This window comes from Lampris incognitus, chromosome 2 (assembly GCF_029633865.1).
Source record: "Lampris incognitus isolate fLamInc1 chromosome 2, fLamInc1.hap2, whole genome shotgun sequence".
NCBI classification, from domain to species: Eukaryota; Metazoa; Chordata; class Actinopteri; order Lampriformes; family Lampridae; genus Lampris; species Lampris incognitus.
The window spans coordinates 37,735,996-37,759,210 of NC_079212.1; positions in this window are offsets into that span (position 1 = coordinate 37,735,996).

The following is a 23,215-nucleotide window of genomic DNA, read 5'->3' on the forward strand; positions in this document are numbered from 1 at the left end:
GGGTTGAATATTGTGTTGTATACTGAGAATGATTGCAACTGTGTGTTAACTATTATCATATGGATAGACATTTAGTTGTTTTGGTATCATATGGCATTGATGGTTATAACCAATTCCTTAATAATTATGTGGATACTGTGTAATTAGCATAGGCCTGCCCCGGACATCCAGAAGAATGCCAGATCTACGTCTGCGCCCCCTAGTACATTTAGCCCCAGTACCTACCAACAGTAAGTATGTTTTACCTATCTGGCTTGGCTCTCTGATCCTTTTTTCACTTTTGCTTTGTCTTGAAAGTTTTGTTCTGGTTTGATTTGACTGATAATGAATAAGAAAGGGGTAGGACCAGAAAACTCCTTTATTTCATCCTACACCCTTTTTCGAACATGGACCAGTTATTTCTTGTGTTGTTACAGAGAGTTTGCAAAATATGTTCACTATTATTTCCATTTGTTCTTGTATTCCTGCCTATATATTTTATTTTGTTATTTTAACATGTTCGAAATAAAATCAATATCAAGATGAGCCAACACGGGTATGGCAAGGTGGGCTTCAGGATGTTTTTTCTTATCGGCACGGTGACTACCTGAAGTGTGGCGAGCTCCTGACATAAACCTTAGCTTAGCACCATACCCTCCCCTCCGAGTACCTAGCTAAAAGCTAGATAGGTGGAGCGCCCCTTCCCCAGGGCAGTAGCAACTCCACAAAATGTATACACAGAGTCAATAAACCATAAACCTACCACAGGTGAAACACGTTTTAGTAAAACATAATTGTTTGACAGTTTCTCAATAACACGAAGCTGGTTTACAAAATAACCCAGTCACTAAAGTGAACAAAACTGAAAAAGAACACGCAAACAGCCCCTATTCGTTGTTTTGTTTTTTTACATACCCAGTTCGTCGAGATCTTCTCAGCAGGTCTCCAGTCTTGGCTGTGATGGTGGCCTTCCCTCGAATTCCCAGTTCACAGTTAGGAAAATAAAAACATACCTCAGTTTCTGATGAGGGCCAAAAACAACAAAATCCAAATGCCAGGCCGCGTAGGGCAGGTAACTCACACCATGTAGGATGAGGCAGGGTGAATCGCTGGGTGGCAGTGACCGACTTCTAGCGGCTCCTGGTACTTCCGGCTCCTTTACGCTGCAAGCGCGTGCTCGTGAAATGGCGTCCGTCCGTCTCCCGCTCGGCAAGCAATGATTTATTACCAGGGTAACCACGCTGTAGCTACACCGACTTCCGTTCAACAAGGGATTTAATTTGACCTCACTATCGAAGGCTTACACGGCCGCCTGCTTCTTCGGCCCTCCCCCGGCCCGCTGCACTTATACGCTTCAGACACAGCCCCACCGTTGCGCTGCTAGCCGCTACACCGCGGACCGTCTTCCCGAACTGTATTTATCCATCCATCCATAGCTCTCAGGGTCGCGGGGATGCTGGAGCCTATCCCAGCAGCCATTGGGCGGCAGGCGGGGACACACCCTGGACAGGCCGCCAGGCCATCGCAGGGCGAACTGTATTTATACCGCAGCCTACTTTTCAACCCCTCGCTCGTCCGAGCCGCCCGCCTTACTGGAGTCAGACACGCACTTCCTTTTGTCCCCTTCCGTTTCCTCTTGCGCGCATCTCTAGCCCCGCCCCCCTCACCGCCGATGGACCAACCTGTCTTGAGTGAAATAAGCAGGCCAGTAAACAATAAGCACTATCTGTACCCTTACATTAAGCGAGCAGAAAAAAGGCACAGCCACATCGCCACTGAAATCACAAACATGACTGACATTTTTCAGCAGGAGCAAAATAATCCAGTGATTCAAGTAATTCTTTAATAGAGTACTGTCTATTAAAGAATTACTTGAATCACTGGATTATACATATTTGTATATATATTTGCTTCTTTTTTTTTCTCCAGAAACCAGCAGTGGTGTTGTTGATAAAAGTGTTCAACAAACGAGGAGCGGAATATTAAGATAGATGTAGAATAAGATAGATCTACATCTATCTTTGTTAAAAGAAACACTCAATGGTAGGGAAAGTGCTCAACAAATAAGGAGCAAAATAATCCAGTGAGTCAAGTAAATTATCTATGAGACAGTACAAGCCTGTTTCATGCCATGGGCAATCATCACAGCTGATGTACTTGTACTGTCTCATAAAGAATTTACTTGACTCGCTGGATTATATACACACAGTAAAAAACTGAGTGTTGATTTAACTCTGAGAGTGTAGAAATTGGTCTTTTCGGGACCATTTGTACACTCTCAGAGTTAAATTAGCACTCAGGAAGTTAAATGAACACTCAGGATTTTACTGTGTGTGTGAGTGTGTGTGTGCGTGTGTGTGTGTGTGTGTGTGTGTGTGTGTGTGTGTGTGTGTGTGTGTGTGTTTACATACATAATATATACGTATATTATGTGTATATATACAGTGCATCCGGAAAGTATTCACACCCCTTCACTTTCCCCACATTTTGTTATGTTACAGCCTTATTCCAAAATGGATTAAATTCCTTTTTTTCTCATCAATCTACATACAATACCCCATAATGACAAAGCGAAAAATGTTTTGTAGAAATTTTTGCAAATTTATTAAAAATAAAAAACTGAAATATTGCATGTACATAAGTATTCACACCCTTTACTCAGTACTTGGTTGAAGCACCCTTGGCAGCGATTACAGCCTCAAGTCTTCTTGGGTATGAAGCTACACGCTTGGCACACCTATATTTGGGGTGTTTCTCCCATTCTTCTCTGCAGATCCTCTCAAGCTCTGTAAGGTTGATGGGGAGCGTCGCTGCACAGCTATTTTCAGGTCTTTCTAGAGATGTTCAATGGGGTTCAAGTCTGGGCTCTGGCTGGGCCACTCAAGGACATTCACAGACTTGTCCCAAAGCCACTCCTTCATTGTCTTCGCTGTGTGCTTAGGGTCATTGTCATGTTGAAAGGTAAACCTTCGCCCCAGTCTGAGGTCCTGAGCGCTCTGGAGCAGGTTTTCATCAAGGATCTCTCTGTACTTTGCTCCATTCATCTTTCCCTCGATCCTGACTAGTCTCCCAGTTCCTGCTGCTGAAAAACATCCCCACAGCATGATACTGCCACCACCATGCTTCCCTGTAGGGATGGTATTAGCAAGGTGATGAGAGGTGCATGGTTTCCTCCAGACGTGACGTTTGGTATTCAGGCCAAAGAGTTTAATCTTGGTTTCATCAGACCAGAGAATCTTGTTTCTCATGGTCTGAGAGTCCTTTAGGTGCTTTCTGGCAAACTCCAACCGGGCTGTCATGTGCCTTTTACTGAGCAGAGGCTGGCCACTCTACCATAAAGGCCTGATTGGTGGAGTGCTGCAGAGATGGTTGTCCTTCTGGAAGGTTCTCCCATCTCCACAGAGGAACGCTGGAGCTCTGTCAGAGTGACCATCGGGTTCTTGGTCACCTCCCTGACCAAGGCCCTTCTCCCCCGATTGCTCAGTTTGGCTGGGCGGCCAGCTCTAGGAAGAGTCCTGGTGGATCCAAACTTCTTCCATTTACGAATGATGGAGACAACTGTGCTCTTCGGGACCTTCAAAGCTGTATTAATTTTTTTGCACCCTTCCCCAGATCTGTGCCTCGATACAATCCTGTCTCAGAGGGCCACAGACAATTCCTTTGACTTCATGGCTTGGTTTCTGCTCTGACATGCACTGTCAACAGTGGGACCTTATATAGACAGGTGTGTGCCTTTCCAAATCATGTCCAATCAAATTGAATTTACTAGAGGTGGACTCCAATCAAGATGTAGAAACATCTCATGGATGATCAGTGGAAACAGGATGAACCTGAGCTCAATTTTGAGTGTCATAGCATAGCACGTACATGCAATATTTCAGTTTTTTATTTTTAATAAATTTTCAAAAATTTCTATAAAACCTTTTTCACTTTGTCATTATGGGGTATTTTATGTAGATTGATGAGAAAAAAAGGAATTTAATCCATTTTGGAATAAGGCTGTAACATAACAAAATGTGGGGAAAATGAAGGGGTGTGAATACTTTCCGGATGCACTGTATATACACACATAATATACGTATATATTATTTATGTAAACACACACACACACACACACACACACATATATATATATATATACATATATATACACTACCGTTCAAAAGTTTGGGATCACATTGAAATGTCCATATTTTTGAAGGAAAAGCACTGTACTTTTCAATGAAGATAACTTTAAACTAGTCTTAACTTTAAAGAAATACACTCTATACATTGCTAATGTGGTAAATGACTATTCTAGCTGCAAATGTCTGGTTTTTGGTGCAATATCTACATAGGTGTATAGAGGCCCATTTCAAGCAACTATCACTCCAGTGTTCTAATGGTACAATGTGTTTGCTCATTGGCTCAGAAGGCTAATTGATGATTAGAAAACCCTTGTGCAATCATGTTCACACATCTGAAAACAGTTTAGCTCGTTACAGAAGCTACAAAACTGACCTTCCTTTGAGCAGATTGAGTTTCTGGAGCATCACATTTGTGGGGTCAATTAAACGCTCAAAATGGCCAGAAAAAGAGAACTTTCATCTGAAACTCGACACTCTATTCTTGTTCTTAGAAATGAAGGCTATTCCATGCGAGAAATTGCTAAGAAATTGAAGATTTCCTACACCGGTGTGTACTACTCCCTTCAGAGGACAGCACAAACAGGCTCTAACCAGAGTAGAAAAAGAAGTGGGAGGCCGCGTTGCACAACTGAGCAAGAAGATAAGTACATTAGAGTCTCTAGTTTGAGAAACAGACACCTCACAGGTCCCCAACTGGCATCTTCATTAAATAGTACCCGCAAAACACCAGTGTCAACATCTACAGTGAAGAGGCGGCTGCGGGATTCTGGGCTTCAGGGCAGAGTGGCAAAGAAAAAGCCATATCTGAGACTGACCAATAAAAGAAAAAGATTAAGATGGGCAAAAGAACACAGACATTGGACAGAGGAAGACTGGAAAAAAGTGTTGTGGACGGATGAATCCAAGTGTGAGGTGTTTGGATCACAAAGAAGAACGTTTGTGAGACGCAGAACAAATGAAAAGATGCTGGAAGAATGCCTGACGCCATCTGTTAAGCATTGTGGAGGTAATGTGATGGTCTGGGGTTGCTTTGGTGCTGGTAAGGTCGGAGATTTGTACAGGGTAAAAGGAATTCTGAATAAGGAAGGCTATCACTCCATTTTGCAACGCCATGCCATACCCAGTGGACAGCGCTTGATTGGAGCCAATTTCATCCTACAACAGGACAATGACCCTAAACACACCTCCAAATTGTGCAAGAACTATTTAGAGCAGAAGCAGGCAGCTGGTATTCTATCGGTAATGGAGTGGCCAGCGCAGTCACCAGATCTGAACCCCATTGAGCTGTTGTGGGAGCAGCTTGACCGTATGGTACGCAAGAAGTGCCCATCCAACCAATCCAACTTGTGGGAGCTGCTTCTGGAAGCGTGGGGTGCAATTTCTCCAGATTACCTCAACAAATTAACAGCTAGAATGCCAAAGGTCTGCAATGCTGTAATTGCTGCAAATGGAGGATTCTTTGACGAAAGCAAAGTTTGATGTAAAAAAAATCTTATTTCAAATACAAATCATTATTTCTAACCTTGTCAATGTCTTGACTCTATTTTCTATTCATTTCACAACATATGGTGGTGAATAAGTGTGACTTTTCATGGAAAACACAAAATTGTTTGGGTGATCCCAAACTTTTGAACGGTAGTGTATATATATATATATATATATATATATATATATATATATATATATATATATATATGATACATACACATACATAAAGCAATTATAAACGATACAGAACAATACAGCAGGGGACATGAAGAAAAGTTTTTAAATATATGTTCAAAACATCGTATATTTTCAGAGTTTGAAGGTCACGACGAACTTTTTTTAGCTAAGTGTAACACATTCTTATATAAATTCAAATTTCTACAAGTGAAAATGGAAAAAGGCAGATAATCAATTAAATATGCAAAGTAAACAATTAACAAGTATCTAAACATGGTAAACAATAACCTAAATAAAGTCAATGAAACTTAACCAGAGGCAACAAAAAATAGTTCCTTATAATATGACAGTGTGTGTTCACTTTTTTTTATTCGTCATGAGGACCAATGTGTCTAAATACATATTGAACTCAACCAGAAAAGCCCCAAGGTTTGGGAGAGATCTAGAGAACCTCACTTTATGTAAGTAAAACTTACCACGTGCAATTAAAGATTCGTCATGTAATTCACTGCACTATAATGCAGTTCTCTTTATATATGCATTTCTTGTTAACAGTAATATTACCATTGTTCCAAATTATATCCCTATGTGGTGAAAAGTTGTGAACATAACAAAATTTCCAAGACAGTAAAGCCTGCTGATAGAACTTTGAGAGTTTTATCAGCAATTTAGAGACAGCGTAATAACGCCCCAATAGAAACTTTAAGCCACCTCAATTTTTAAAGATATTGTGTGGTATAAATAAATAATGATTCTGGGAGCACCAAACATTTTTTAAGACATTTGATCTTGAAGGTGCAATTTAAATGGACAAAATCTAAGATTTCCAGTCCCCCTTCAGCTCTCTCCAACCTGAGTATTTCTTTTTTAAGGTAATGGTGTCTGTTTTTCCATACAAATTTGATAAATAAATTATTAACTTCTTTACAGAGCACATCATTAACATAGAGTGACAAGGTAAGATAAACGAATCTTGATACTCCTTCAGCCTTCGTCAATTATAATCTTCCAAAAATGGAAAGATTTCTCTGAAGCCACATATTAAGAATTGACTTGGTTTTCTTAATTTTAGGAAGAAAATTTAGCTGCTGTCTGAGAGCCATATCCTTTGAAATGTGAATACCAAGGTATCTTACACATTGTTTAACAGGGACATTAAACACAAGTTTCTCTTCAGTCTCATATAAACAGAAAATTTCACTTTTGTTTATATTGAGCTTAAGACCTGAAGCTTCTGAAAATCCACCGGTTACATGTAATGCACTCTGTATTTGCCATTTATCCTTAAGAAATAATACCGTGTCATCAGCTAGCTGTGTAATTTTTATCGCTCTGTCAAAAACAGCTAAGCCTTGTATATCTGGACTATGTGTATTTAAAGACAAAAGTTCAGCAACAATCAAAAACAAAAAACAAGAAATAGGACATCCTTGATGTACACCTCTTGAAATGGGAAACCTTTTTGAAACGTTGGGATACAGAATGACAGAGCTGTTTATGTCCTCATAGAACATGACAATATTATTGATAAAGTTACTTCCAAAACCAAAAATTTGCAGGGCTTGTATAATGAAAGAACGTTCAATTGAATCAAATGACTTATAAAAATCAAGGAATACAAATAATGCATTTGAATTTATGTAGTTCGAATAGTCACTTAAGTCTAATACTAATTTGATGTTAGAGCTAATCTGGCGCTTGGCCATAAAACCCTTTTGGTTTTCACTTATTATCTCTTTTAGATTCTTTTTTAAACCTTCAGCATGAACCTGCGATACAATTTTATAGTCTTTGTTTAAAAGTGAAATGGGCCTCCAATTTTCAATTACTAAATGATCTTTATCTGGTTAGGAATTAGGGTTATCAGACCTTGTTTCATGGTTGTTGTCATCTCTTTTCTAGCTATGCATTCTTTGAACATGAGTAATAAGTTGTCCTTAATTAAATCCCAAAAACAAAGATAAAGTTCTACTGAGAGACCATCATTTCCGGGTGATTTCCTTAATTTTGTTGAGTGTACAGCGTCAGTGATTTCTGAACTTAAAAGCTCACCTTCACAGCTCTCTTTGAGTTTTTCAGAAATAAGGGGTGTAAATTCTTTAACATGTTCCATAAATGTGTCACATTTTGATTGATTAAATTCGGATGTATATAATTTGCTATCAAAGGAGGTAATATAATTTGCATTATTGGGGTCAGAGCTAGTGATACCATTTACATTAAGAGATGGATAATTATTTCTTTTGCTATTTCTTTTCTCTAAACCAAAAAAGTAACTGGAATCCCCCCCTCCTTCTAACCACTTAGCCCTTGACCTGATGAAGGCACCCTTGGTGAGTCTCATATACATTCAATCAAGTTCTTCACTGAGACTTTTAACTGTTTTTAATTCTTCTTCAGATAAATTGGGCCTAGAAGTGAACAACTGTAGCTGGTTCATTAAGAGATCTTCTTTGCTAGAGTTTATTTTTTTTAGTACTTTTTGGTATGTTGACCGAGTTTTGCGTCACAAATCCATCATGCAAGTTGATCGGATGTTTGTCAGAAAAATGACTTACAGACTTAATGAAGTGAGACTTGAGAAGTCATGGGCAAGCACGTGACGATATACGCATGGCCTTTGCACTTGTGGGAAACGCGAACGCGGAAAAGCAAAAAAAAAAAAAGCACGCACACGCCCGCACACGTGCACGCACACAAATGTGACTCACTGGCAGTCTGGACCTGATCAGACCCTATTAGTTTGCTTTGCCTATACTCTCATGCAACGTGGGTTATATTGTGCGCGCGCGCGCATGTGTTTGTGTGTGGTTTTACGTGTGTGTGTGTGCGTGTGTGTGTGTGTGTGTGTGTGTGTGTGTGTGTGTGTGTGTGTGTGTGTGTAGGGGGGTATTGGAAAAAAGAAAAGGAAAGAAAGGAACATAGCAAACGCTATGAATTTGTCCATTTCTCGGGTTCTCGGGAGGACTGGGGCGAGAGAAATAGAGAGAGAGAGAGAGAGAGAGAGAGAGAGAGAGAGAGAGAGAGAGAGAGAGAGAGAGAGAGAGAGAGAGAGAGAGAGAGAGAGAGAGAGAGAGAGAGAGAGAGGAATCAAGGAGGGTGCACCTTATAGCTCCAGACCCCTCCTCTTTTCCTCAATGTATGTCTGTCTATCTCCCCGTCTGTCTGCACGTCTGTCTGTCTGTCTGCTCGCCTGTCTGTCTGCTCGCCGGCTGACGCCGTCCGAGAGTTAGCGGTTTTTATCCCTCATCATCCCGGGGAAGCCTGTGCGGAATCTGTGGAGTGGGCTAATTGCAGAATACGGTGCTGACAGACCGAGAGGAGAGAGAGAGAGAGAGAGAGAGAGAGAGAGAGAGAGAGAGAGAGAGAGAGAGAGAGAGAGAGAGAGAGAGAGAGAGAGAGAGAGAGAGAGAGAGAGAGAGAGAGAGAGAGAGAGAGAGAGAGAGAGAAAACAGATCCACCACAGCGCAAAGCGAGAAGGACAAATAAACGCCAGCAAACACGCAGGGCTGCGGTGCAATGTTGCAACTGTAGGACAATAATATTCGTTTAAAAAACGAAAATCTCTGCGGTGACGCTGAACCAAACAAAACCAACGTTCAACAACTTCCCGGGTTTGCTCTGTCTGTCCGGGGCGGTCTGCGGAACGTGAGCCCTGTTGCCGGAAAAGACAGGAGCCGGGAGTGCTGGACAGATCCACTGGGAAGGTAATGATGATGATGATGATGATGATGATGATGATGATGGTGTGTGTGTGTGTGTGTGTGGATTCCAGCACGCATACAATACGGGTAAATATTCAAACACTTCATGGAAAAAAAACCCCTCCGTGCGGGTTTTCACCCCCCCCCCGTCTGTGACTGTGAGCTGTGCTTAGTGCGCTTATGTTTAGGAGTTTTCATTAAAAGGGTGCAACTGCCATAGTGTACTAGCCTACATGGATGCTGATGTAGGTGTGTGTGTGTGTGTGTGTGTGTGTGTGTGTGTGTGTGTGTGTGCGTGCGTGTGCGTGTGTGTGTGTGTGCGTGATGCTTGTGTGTTTGCGTGTAACATCTGCTCTGCCTGTGGTGCATTCAGTTATCATCAATGTATGCATTTTCATACGAGTGCTTGTTTATAGCCTGTGTCAACGCGTGTGCCTGTTTGTGATGCCTTTCGATTGTGTGTGTGTGTGTGTGTGTGTGTGTGTGTGTGTGTGTGTGTGTGTGTGTGTGTGTGTGTGTGTGTGTGTGTGTGTGTGTTTGTGTGTGAGACAATTGTTCTGATTCTTGCATTTTGGTGTCTTGGAATGTCATCTTGTACTTGTCTATATGTGTGTATGTGTGTGTTTGTGTGCGCGCGCGCATGCATGCACGTGTGTGAGTGTTTCTGTGTGTGGCATAATTAGTGTTAGTATGTGTGCATTTGGGTAAGCACGTGTAAAACACTTGTAACTCTGAGCATCTGCTGAAATACCTGTGTGTGTGTGTGTGTGTGTGTGTGTGTGTGTGTGTGTGTGTGTGTGTGTGTGTGTGTGTGTGTGTGTGTGTGTGTGTGTGTGTGTGTGTGTGTGTGTGTTAATATCTGGTAAATTAAAGTTTCCTCGGGGCTTATCTGAAAAAGAATGAACATGATCTACAGTTGCCCTTCAGGCCATTAAAGGGAAATGCTACTCAATTTAAGAGTTGAAGTTAGTCACTGCCATGACATGAAGGGCAATGAAACAGCAAAGGTACCCCTTTAAACAGATATGGGTCTCTGTTTTATAAGAGACAACGTGGTCAGGACAACTCCCATACTTGGATAGATGTATATTTTATTGCATTAGAACACTTAAACAGAATGCATTGTGGTTTTTAGTTTTGGCAATGAATGGATCTGTGTGTACGTACTGACTATACCTAGAGAGCAGTTTATCTTTGAAGAACATGTGCCACAAATCCCCCATATGCAATCCACAGTGGGTGATCCAGACAGGTGCCAGGTGGGTTGGAGGTGGGCAAGCAGCAACTCAACGAGCAACCCAGCGGCACAGATATCAACATGCAGGACAAACTGGCAGTTCTCTCGTTAAATAGCCCACTCTTTTTGTAAGCACAAGGTTTTCTATAAATGTACAATGAGGCCCTGGATGGCCTGGCGGCCTGTCCACTGTGTCTCCCCACCTGCCGCCCAGTGACTGCTGGGATAGACTCCAGCATCCCCGCGACCCTGAGAGCAGGATAAGCAGTTTGGATAATGGATGGATGGATGTACAATGAGACGTTCATTTTTGTGTATGAAATTATATGATAACAGGAGCTGGGCTATATGGCCATATTATATTGATATTGTCATATGAGACGTTACCACTTGGATTTTTAGTCATCGTAATGTCATGCCATAACTCAAAAGGATTTTTCTTTGCATCCAACTTTCATAGAGTCAAGTAAACACATGGAGACATTTTTTTGTGTCTATGTCTAGCAGTAGTGTACCCTTTTTCTTACGTTGTGTGATGGATGAGGTGCACACCATCGCATTCGGCTCCAACCTGCCATCTCATACCCGTCTGATAACACAGAAAGGTATGAGATCTTCAACTGCCAGTTTCATGTTAAAAAAAATCCAGGAAATACACGGAGACAGGATATGGCAGACCGAAGTTTTTTCTTTTTACACACAAGCAAAATGAAAAATACTAGAACGTACCTAATAACACAGAGAGGTATGAGATCTCCAACAGCCAGTTTCACATGAACAATTCCATTAAATACTAAAGTAAAAACAGAATTGAGTGAACTCACAGCTGGTTAGTGAGCTACATCATTAGGGCTACCTATGAAGCTAAAATTGGGTTAGAAAACTCACGAATAGTATGGTGTGCTCGACAAATTACTCCATGCAATTTACAACCAACCAATATCATTGCAAAGCATTTTCTCTGGTAATTGGGAGCTCATCTCGATATACAAAATGCAGACAACACACTTTTACCCATAAAAAACAAAGTTGTAAAGGGTATTAATGGAGTTGATTAAATATCGACCCCCCATGGAGACAGGACATGGCAGACTGAATGCAATGTTGGGGAACCTGCATCCCAAGGTAGTGTGTCAACTAGAGATATAAAGACAAAAGACCAGCAGTCAGCTAAGTCCGCAAAACAGTCAATGTCCACAGCTGGGTCACGGGAATCAGACTTGTCCAGTTTGTCAACAGTCTCCAACAAGTCACCAACAGTAGTGACATCAACCGCAGTAGTTGACCAATCCCAGTGGAGACCAAGAGCTGGGAGATCCATGACACAATCCTGTCCTCAGGTCCACAGTCAGGCACCATAACAGAACCCTCAATATCTACATCCAGCACAGACTCATCCATATCACCATCAGACAGAAGAACCTCAGTCTTCAGGTTCAGTTGCAATAGTTTAGAAATTCACAGGCATGATAAGATTCCTGTGGACCCCTTTCTCTTGGTCTATTGCAAAGTTCCTGAGTCTGAAGGTATGAACGTCCTCATGTTTCTCCATGACAGAGCAGAGGTGGCTATCCCAGCGATCAGCCAGCTTCAGCCTACCTCGTTCCCCCTTGATAGCCAAAAGGACTCTGTCCTCAACATTCACAGGTGCACCTTTTAGTTTATGGTTGTAAAGGTCAGTTTGCCTCTCCTGCTGCTTTTTGGTTGAGATCTGGGCAAGCCTAACAGCATCTGCAAAGTCACACTTGAGACACTGTCCATAGGCATCATAATCCACCACCTGGTCATCCAAAAGCACAGACTCAGACATCATGTCCACAGGCAACCTGGGGGTTCTGCCGAACATCAGTTGAAAGGGAGCAAAGCTTGCGGTCTTGTGCACTGTGGCATCATAGCAGAAGGTAAGAGATCTCAGTAGCTGGGCCATCTGTACTTGGCCCTAGGTGGAAGGGCTCTGATCATATTTCCAAGAGTGCAATTGAATCTTTCAACTGCTCCACTGCCTACGGGGTGGTAAGGACTAGTATGAGATTTCTCAACACCAGCAACTTTGACCGTCTTTGCAATCAGACTGCTCTCAATGCTTGCACCATGATCTGAGTGCACCCACTTGAGAAAGCCATAGACACAGAAGAAATTGTTCCAGAGCTACTCATCGAAAGCCTTGGCTCACTGGATGAGACAGAGATAGACCTGAGCCAGCTTAGTAAAAAGATCTGTCACTACGAGCATGTCAAGGACCTGTTGGAGACATCCTCAGTGGACCAAAAATCTATACAAACCACCTCAAGAGGTCTAGAGGTCTTAACACTCTCATGTGCCCCCCTGGCCTCAGGTCCAGGAGACTTAATGAACACGCAATGACGACAGTGCCTCACATACTCCTTGAAATCCCCTTCAATCCCATGCCAATAGAACTGCTGTCTGTTCAGGTAGATTGTCCGTCTCTACCCTTGGCAACCTGCCTCGTCATGGACGCATTTAAGAACTTTCTCTTAAAAAGCAGGTGGCGCAACATACTGGTAAGTCTTCCTGTTTGTAACAGCATCTTAGAAGTGTGACACATCTCAACCATGTTGATGGTGAGCTTGCCCAAATGTCGGAAGAACCGCAAAGCATCAACAGGTTCATGTGGACATTCTCATCTTGACGGTGTTCTCTGACATTCCATAAAGTGAAGTGCTTGACTCAAACAGGGATCAGCATACTGCATAGCTATCAGCCCGTCTCTAGGCATAGAGCAGAAACACTGGACAACACATTTTTTTCAAACGTTTTGCTTCCTGAAAAAAAACATAGAGATTATGATAGACAATGTCAAACTGAACACAAAATTAATTTCAGATTTGCTGTATCACGTAGGAATTTAGAGAAACATTAAATAACTTCTATTGAATGTAACATGTTTAATCACATAATGATGCTGACACATTGTGTTAGTTAACCTGAGCTTAAAATGTTTTGCAGTTGATTTTTGTTTGTACTCAGCATCTGGTGCCTCTCCTGTCAGTGTCCAACAATAGTCGGCCAGCACTGATGGATTCCAGTTGCCCTGTAACCAATTTTCCATGGTGGCAATGTCCTGGTGAAATCTTTCACCATGTTCGTCACTGACTGCACCAAGATCAGCAGGGAAGAAGTCAAGTTCGAATGCAGAAAATGAATTTCCAATGACATGTTGCACTTCATGGTTTTGTATGCTTTAAGCATGTTATCAAGCAGCTCAATATAGTTTGGTGTTCTGTAGTTGCCAAGAAAATTCTCAACAACATTCTTAAATGTATTCCGTGTTATTTTCTCTGGCCCCACTAGCAGATCTTCTAACTTCCTGTCACTGATGACTTGTCTGATTTGTGGCTCAACAAAAATGCCTTCCTTAATCTTGGCATCAGCTATTCTTGGAAACATCTGTCTCTAATAATGAAACCCATCACCTTCTTTGTTCATTGCTTTCACAAAATCTTTCATCGGTCTGAGTTTTATATGAAGAGGAGGCAGAGGTATCTTTGTTGGGTCGACAAGTGGTTTATACGCCATGCTTTTCTGCCCTGGAACCAAATGCTTACGGAGCGGCAAGTTCTTTTTAATGTAATGTGACTCTTTGGCATGGCTACCCCATTCACAAAGGAAACAACAGTACTTTGTATATCCGAGCTGCTATTGGCACTGCTATTTTAGATCACTACAGATGTTCCAGTCGTAATTGTTGCACTGTATGTGTTTCAACAACATTTCCATGTTATTGTAGGTTTCTTTCCTGTGTATTGCATAGCCCAGTGGCTAACCGTGGGGTCTGGCAGTGGGCCTTCAATGGCGCAATGATATTGTAATCAGCCAAATTTTGGGGGTATTTTTTTAATATGTGAACAGCTCTGACACACAGCTCTAACACACACACACACACACACGCACACACACACACACACACACACACACACACACACACACACACACACACACACACACAAAGTGCACCCATTGCAGCACCACAGGTGTAAACCTCCGACACACACACACACACACACACACATTGCCAGTACCTCAGTGCCTCAAGATCCACCAAAATCAAATCCACTGGATATCAAATAGCCTTTGTCTCTCTCCATACTTGGAATACAATGAAAATGCACATGACATGGCCTCCGCTTCTGGCCTACAACATCACCATGGACAGCGCTTGCGTGCAGCATCATAAAACCTTTCTTTACAAACTGACCAGACCAAGTCAACGCAGTTCATGAGCAAAGAATGGAAATAACGATAAAATCAAACTGCAGAATATGCCATGAGCAAAGTCACAATACAATCATATCCAAAATATGCCAAACCTTATGCCATAATATTGAGTATAGTAGTCCTAAAGTTACATGAAGGAAAACTCTTATTTAAAACCTCTGCTGACTCGTCTATGTGAAAGGCTTCGGGAAGAAACCCTGAGGAAAAATCTGCATCCGTCTCCATTGCCAGTCATCTCGCTAGTCTTGCCACTGGTAGCAGGTGATCTCGGATGAGAGAGTGGGGTTGATGATGCACAGCTCTTCCTCACTTTAATCATCACGCAAGTCATCAGCCATCCGTCACAGGATGACTAGATGGTCCTCGTCACTGCGATGGATGAATAACAACAACAACATGAGCAAAGTGTGGTATTAACCAGCTGTGAAGTGCCATCACAAAATTAATACACCAGCTTTGATTTGGGGTAAAATAAAATTAGGCAGCTGACCTTATTAGTTTACTTGAATATGAAGTCCATCTGTCGGTCCTTCTTTGTGAAGTGGGCAATGGCAGCATCATGCAGTTTGTCCTTGGATTTAAGTTCCATCAGAAGGCCATTTTCTATGGACATCAGTGCCAAAGCTCCCAGTTGATCCGGTCCCGTTGTGTTTCTAGTGTGCGTCTTGATGTGTTTCAGGGCCAAGAAAGACCACTCATCTGAAGAGGTGGATACGGGGATGGTCAACAAAAGACAGGTGAGGTGATGAAGCATAGATGAGATAAGAGCGGGAGTTGGACTTCCATTTCCAATCACTTGTTGCTTTTCCCCGAAAGCACGTCTTGAGAAGGGTAACTAACGCTAACAAGCTAGCTACAACGTCGCTCTCGTCTCCTCTTGTAGCCATGCTTTGTAAACTTCGTCGCACTCATCTGATACACAGAATAACGTTAGTGATGTGCGGTTCAGTTGGTTTAAGTGAACTCGTAGATTTGGATCGCCAATGTGAAAGAGTCGGTCAATCACAAGTAATGACTCCTCAGCAACTGCACATTATTATTTTATATGAGTGAGCCCGTGTCTTGATAGGTCTGCACTTCTAGAAGTCCTAGGGCAATATTCTTTGTCCCACCCACTACAACAGCAAAAGATGACTGGCTGATTCGCCTGTCACTTTCTAAATAAACACACAAGCACAAGGACTTCTAGCAGTCCTAACCAATGAGGGAGCCAGTCAGCTAACTCTTTCTCTGCCAAGAGACAACAACAAAATCTGATTGGATAACTCGATTTTCATGGTTTCAGGGCAGTAACCCTTTCATTGCTGAAGCAAACTTGATAGAAACTAGGGCTAATATTAGAATTAGAAGAGAGAATTGTTATTAAATGAAAGATTTAAAATATAGCATTTAAAATGCTGATATGTTGGGCCTTCTCTGAAGTCCCTAAGGGTTCCCCTCTGGCATAGCCAATGGGTACTGAAGGGTGGACATTACCATTGTGTAACAGGACAACTTTCAGGCTTAACTTTGATGGATCTATAAAAAGACGCCGTTGTTGTGGGTCATGCAGACAACCCAATGCCATGGACAATCCATCAATGTGAGTGCCAAAACAGAGGTTGTCAACCTGTGTAAATAAAGTTTGTCAAATGTTCTTGACGGTTCTGAAAGACTATAAACCCCATCCTTGCAATCTTGAACTAAGTAGTTCTGCTTTAGCTTTTGACAAATCTTAGTCCCTGACTGGGTCATTTAATTCTGGCTGTGTTATCAGATGAGGACAACCAGGCATAAAGGGTTCAACATCTGGATCAGTGTCGTTTTTCACATCTGGTTCATGTGTTGTGGCATCTTCATCTGCCTCATCTGCCTATGCTGTTCTGCTGAACTGACTGCAACCCAAATCAGTCGACATTTTGATGAGTGTTAGCAGGAAAACCAAACTATAATCTCCAAGAGTTGTAGTTATGATCGTAGTGATATAATGGGCTATTTGAATCTGTTATTCCCATATGTATCTCAGATAGTCTTTATCGGCAGCTTTATCTTGGAAGAATGAGTCTGCATTACATAAAACCCACCCTTGTAGTAACTATAGCTTTCTGAAATGACTGAAAATGTTTCGTGTTTTCACAATAGTGTCTTTAGGCTATGTTTTTATTCACATGGTATGTATTTCTCTGAATGTCTGCCACTAGCCTGCCAACCCCTGGCAGTACGTCAAAAAAAGCTCAGATCCTTACCGTCCTTACAATCCAGATCACCCACCACGCCATTTGCCCATTAACCATCCGTTCATCGTCCTGGCTGTCCATTCCCGGGAACCTACCACCTCTGGACCAGAGTACATGACCTAACCCCAGATTTCCTGGTGCAAATAACAGAGCTGCAACTCTGATGGGTGGTTTCAGTCCTTCTAAATTAGGGGAACCCCAATTCTGCAGATTAATTATAGACACTAAGAAAGTCTCGACTGAGCAGAGAATTTTTTTACTGATAAGACTGTGCAATTAACTTTAGATTTGGGTTGAATGGGACATTGTGTTGAATTTTTGCACTGTCACTGTCTGTACAACAACGCTGTGGGGAACATTGGCTTTTGCTGTGTTGTTGTGTGTTTCTTCCTTGCTAATGTGTTTGGCGGGTACTAGCTTGTGTGTACTAGAAGTTAAAATGGTTGGTACCTGTATCAGTTCCTTTGTAGAGTTTGCTGACTGTGAAATGCCAATTACATTTTGCCAGACAGACTGACTGGCACACCGGCTTAACTGTCAACAACCGCTACAATACAGAGATTAAATAACAAGAATATAAAAGAACATGATAAAAAAAGAAATTAAAGCTTAACCAGAACTGGATGGGGAATATAATAAAAAGGCTAATTAAACGGGGGGAGCACCTCCTTTTAAAACCCGTTGAAATTCATTTCAGAAGTGCAACCAATCCTGGAAAACTAACTAGAACAGCACTTGGAGAATAACATACACCTTCATTTTTGCAGATTGTGGGTCTGAAACATTTACACACATTGTGTGTGTGTGGCTGTGTGTGACACACATACACACACACACACACACAGCAGTTAGATACTTTAATCTCCTACAAGAGGATATTTGTTTTCACCTTTTCTATAGAGCCTTACATACAGTAAATACATGTAGACATAATATATATACTATAGGACATGGAGAACAGGGAGACGACAATACATTAACACAAACATTTAAAGGTTCGGTAAGTTTATAACTTTAATAGCAGAAGGAACAAAACTTCTTTTAAATTGGGCCCGTCTCCTTGTGAGGGACCTGTACCTGCAACTAGATGGAAGAAATGTGAAGAACAGGTTGGGGTGAGTGGGATCCTGAGTTATGGTTTGTGCTCTCTATATCATGGCTTTGCTATTGAGGTGTTATAGGATGGGGGCAACCACGTAGCCCACGGAGGTGCCCGGATGTGGCTGTGCCGTCCCATCTCAAGATGACATACCCAGCATAATCATGAAAAATATACGAGTTAGCTGCAAATGAAAACACATCTTAATATTATTTCTTATTATTTCTTACACTATTGAAATTAATTGGGGGGGGGGCGATGCGACCAATAAAAATACAATAATCCCTGTTTCTTGCCTCTTGTTTACCATATGAAGATGATAGGTCAGATTTTTTGAGTGGCAGTGCATTTTGGCAAATGCCAGATAGTGAGCGGCTCCTCCTCTTTGTACAGCCCGTGCATTGCACAGAGGAATAGCAGCCTACTTTCCGTTAGCTAGCTAGCCGCTTTTAATGATTATTTATTCATTCATTCATCCACCCATCCATCCATCCATCCATCCATCCATCCATCCATCCATCCATCCATCCATCCTTCCATCCATTCATTCATTCATTCATTCATTCATTCATTCATTCATTCATTCATTCATTCATTCATTCATTCATTCATTCATTCATTCATTCATTCATCTATCAGTCCCTTAACTCTATATTAGAGTTATTTTAAAGTATATGAATTCCTTCCTTAATTAGCCTGCGTACTGTGTGTGTGTGTGTGCGTGTGTGCGTGCGTGTGTGTGTGAGTGTGTGTGGGGGGGTCGGGTCAGGGTTTACCAAAACATGGCAGAGAAAAGAAAAAAAAAGTGGACATCGGGACATTTTTGTAGGCTCAAAACGCTTCTGTGTAAGTAGGAAGACCCCTGTAATGTTACAAATCCATGTTGATAAAGTCCTCATAGAAGATGAACGAAGGGCTTATACAAATGTGCAATAATTGTGCCATTAGACAGCAGCAGTAAAACAATCAGTGGAGGGCAGCAGCAGCAGCAACACACAGAAGGACAGAGACGGAGAGCCTCAAGTAAGGTTTCACCGTTGTGGTCTTGAGAAAACTCCATGTTTGTGGGCCCCCCCCTAAATTGTAATGAGATGCGCCCTTGGCGTGCTTGTGTGCGCGCGCGCGCCCTGCACGTGTGTGGTTTATTTTGCCGCCGTGCCAGTTTATGTTCAAGTGTCATCTTTGGCGCGGCGGCGCCGGTGTGCCTCCATCCACACGCGTGATTAATGACGCTGCTGCGTCTGTCAGCTCTGCGTGCGTGAATATGTGGCCGCCGTGCCAGGCCATGAAGGGCTGTTAATGTCCGCCTTGGTGCCTGTAAAATTACCTCTGATGATGTATAATGCTTGTATAATTAAACTGGCGCATTCAGGCAAGTATATTTGCAACGGCCTGTTTTGGTTAACGCATGTGTTTCAGAACCTATTACGTATGACCGGTCCAGGACCTGGTTTTCTCTGCGCGCACTGCACTGTGGTTTCTGCGTACGCTGTTGGTTAGTGGTGGGAACGCGCATTGGTAGTCCAGCAAACAACGATTCTAAGATTTCCCCACCAGTGTTGAAACCAAACCTACACCCTTGGTACATACACAATCTATCAGCAAAGGTAGCAAACAGAAGAAAGATAACAAACGGCCCAAGACAGGACTCAACGTGAATCACAGTGCGCACATCTAAATCGCAAATGGATTTAAATAACAACACTTCTCCCGCGAGATAAATACACCACTAAGACTAACCCTACCCAGGTGCCAGCCTTACTTGAGATCGCTCTTGCGTGGCGACCAGAGGTGCTTTTCACCCCCTCCACAGCTCATCAGTTTAAGTTCTTCGGTACTCCGTCCGTCGTCCGATGACCCCCCCCTCCTTTATCCCACTCTTCCGAGCCGTCCTAATCTCGGCAGCCCACCCCCTCTGCCGATCCGGGGAAGGCTGCAAATTACCACATGCCTCCTCCTATACCTGTGGAATCGCCAGCCGCTTCTTTTCACCTGACAGTGAGGAGTTTCTTCCGGGGGACGTAGCGCGTGCCCAGTTCCCCCTCCCGTCAGAACAGGCGCCCCGACCGACCAGAGGAAGCGCATTGACCAGGACACATACCCACATCCGGCTTCCCACCCGCAAACACGGCCAATTGTGTATGTAGGGACGCCCGACCAAGCCGGTAACAAGGTAACAAGGGGAACTGAACTGCCGATCCATCGTCCGATGATCTTGAAGGAGTCTAAGTTACAGTTCGTTTATGAAATCAAAAGGGATCCGGCCGTCTTCTCTTCCTATGAAAACTGCGTGGCTTGCAGCAAAAAAAATAACCAGTTGTGACAGCTGATTAGCGGATGAACAAGACTAGGTTGCCTTAGAATAAAACTGGGCCCAGCGGTAATGTAACGAAAACGTGGTCATTTGTTGTAATGTAACGAACACGTGGTTCTTTGTTGTAATGTAACGAAAACGTGGTCCTTTGTCGTAATGTAACGAACACGTGGTCCTTTGTTGTAATGTAACGAAAACGTGGTCCTTTGTTGTAATGTAACGAACACGTAGTCCTTTGTTGTAATGTAACGAAAACGTGGTCCTTTGTTGTAATGTAACGAAAACGTGGTCCTTTGTTATAATGTAACGAAAACGTGGTCCTTTGTTGTAATGTAACGAACACGTGGTCCTTTGTTGTAATGTAACGAACACGTGGTCCTTTGTTGTAATGTAACGAACACGTGGTCCTTTGTTGTAATGTAACGAAAACGTGATCCTTTGTTGTAATGTAACGAACACGTGGTCCTTTGTTGCAATGTAACGAACACGTGGTCCTTAGTTGTTTGTCCTTTCTGCAGAAAACGAGTATCTCTTCTATGCACGTGAAATCCACCGCCAGATAGGTGCAGAGCACTTCCAATAATGTTACAGTAAATGTGAGAAAATGGCTGGAGATTATCTGTGAGGTTGAGCGTGGAATTATGGGTAGTATGGGCTACGGGCAGGGCAGCCCCTACTTAGCATTAGGATTTTGTTTGGCCCCCAGGCAAATAAGATGTTACCTTGGTAGTGGCTGTGGTAAAACTGGATCAACGAAACATATACTAGATCAAGAAGAATTAACAAAAACAATGAATAATTAAGGTTGTCATTATAGGGCCCTTATCTGCACTGTCATCATGACGTTCCAACCAATGGGCGTCCCCTGAAGAACAGGACAGTAAACCTTACTCATTAGCAGTAGTAGGTTCAAATATCCTTAACCATTCTCAGTTTTTACCAACCAAACACGCGGTAGGCAAACAGACAATAGATCCACAACCCACTATTTCAAACCTGCTTTTTTGGAAAATGTTTAGAGTCCCCCCTGTTCATAAATTTAGCCTGTTATGTTAGCTAATAATTATTAGACTATACCATAGGCTTAGGCTACTGTGTCAGATATTTGTTTAGGCATGTTGAAACACAGAATGACTATCCAGGCTAAACAGGTCACAAATGCTAATTTGAAAGGAAACCAGGCTAAAAAGACACTAACCTTCAATGAAAGCAACAATTTTCTAAGCTTGGTGCAACGTTTATGGAAATTATTATTTTGTCACGTGTTGCTCTAAACTGCGGTGTGTGGTTGACGCATAATGGAATTGGAATAAATCAGTGCGTGTGATCAGCACATCTGAAGCAAGTTGACGACAAATTTGTTTTGCTGATTGCGTAGTTTGGCTGAAACCATGAACATATTGTGGTATTGCGATTTACTGTGTAATTGAAATGGCTGAAAGAATTGAAAAGTTGTCTCAACGCTCTCGTGTTGTGCATGCATCGGCTGTGTAGGCAGGTCTAGACCGATCCAGACATATTATCCAAATGAAAACCGTTTAACTAGCTTAGGGATATTAATTACACATTTAACTGATAATTCAAATATATTTAGATGGTGCTCCAGTGGTTAACACTGCTGCCTCACAGCAAGAAGGTCCTGGGTTCGAACCCCAGGCCGTCCCAGGTCCTTTCTGTGTGGAGTTTACATGTTCTCCCCGTGTCTGTGTGGGTTTCCTCCAGGTGCTCCGGTTTCCTCCCACCATCAAAAACACATGCATGTTAGGGTTAATACTCCTGCCTGTGCCCCTGAGCAAGGCAATGGAAAGACAAACTGGAGTTGGGCCCCGGGTGCTGCAGCTGCCCACTGCTCCTATACAACAGGATGGGTTACATGCAGAGAACAAATGTAATTGTAAGAATACGATTCCTTATAAAAATACAGTGACAAAATAAATTGGCTTTCCTCTCTTTTAAAGCCAGGCTTACAACTGTAATGTGCTGTTGCCTTTAACTGGGTCTTCAGCCTATTGAGAGTTGCGCTTTGACAGTTTTTTTTCACTTTGTACTTTTATTCTGCTCTTTAAGCATTTTCTTATATTCCATTTATGTTTTTCCTTTAAATTTATTTTTTAAATATTTTTTATTTCTTATGTTTTTGTCTTTTATTTTATTTTTTGTTTTGTTTTTAAATGTATTTGCATCTCATTCAGCATTTCTTATTTAATATATTTTCATAGCTTTTGTAAAGTGCTTTGAATTGCCGTTGTGTTTATGAAAGGTGCTGTACAAATAAACTTCCCTAACCTTCAAGAAACAGCACATAGACCCATCTCTGCATTTTATGATCCATCTCAGTGGAATAAAAACAGTTTAGAAACCCTTCAGTTTAGTGATGTGCTGATCGGCACTCCGGAAACAACAGCACAGAAATCAGTCTTAACAGTTCAGCGGCATGCCAATATCTGCCTCAATAGAAACCGCATAGAAACCATCTGAAACAAACTCATCACAGCCAGCAGATATCTGAAAAAAAGTACATTATGGATTTGGTGGCAGAGATTATTAAGAGTCCCCAAAGTTCCACTTCAAAGTTCCCCTAAAGTCAGCAGGTAAAAGCAAAGGGCCACATGAGGAAATGCGTTGCCGTGTCTGCAGG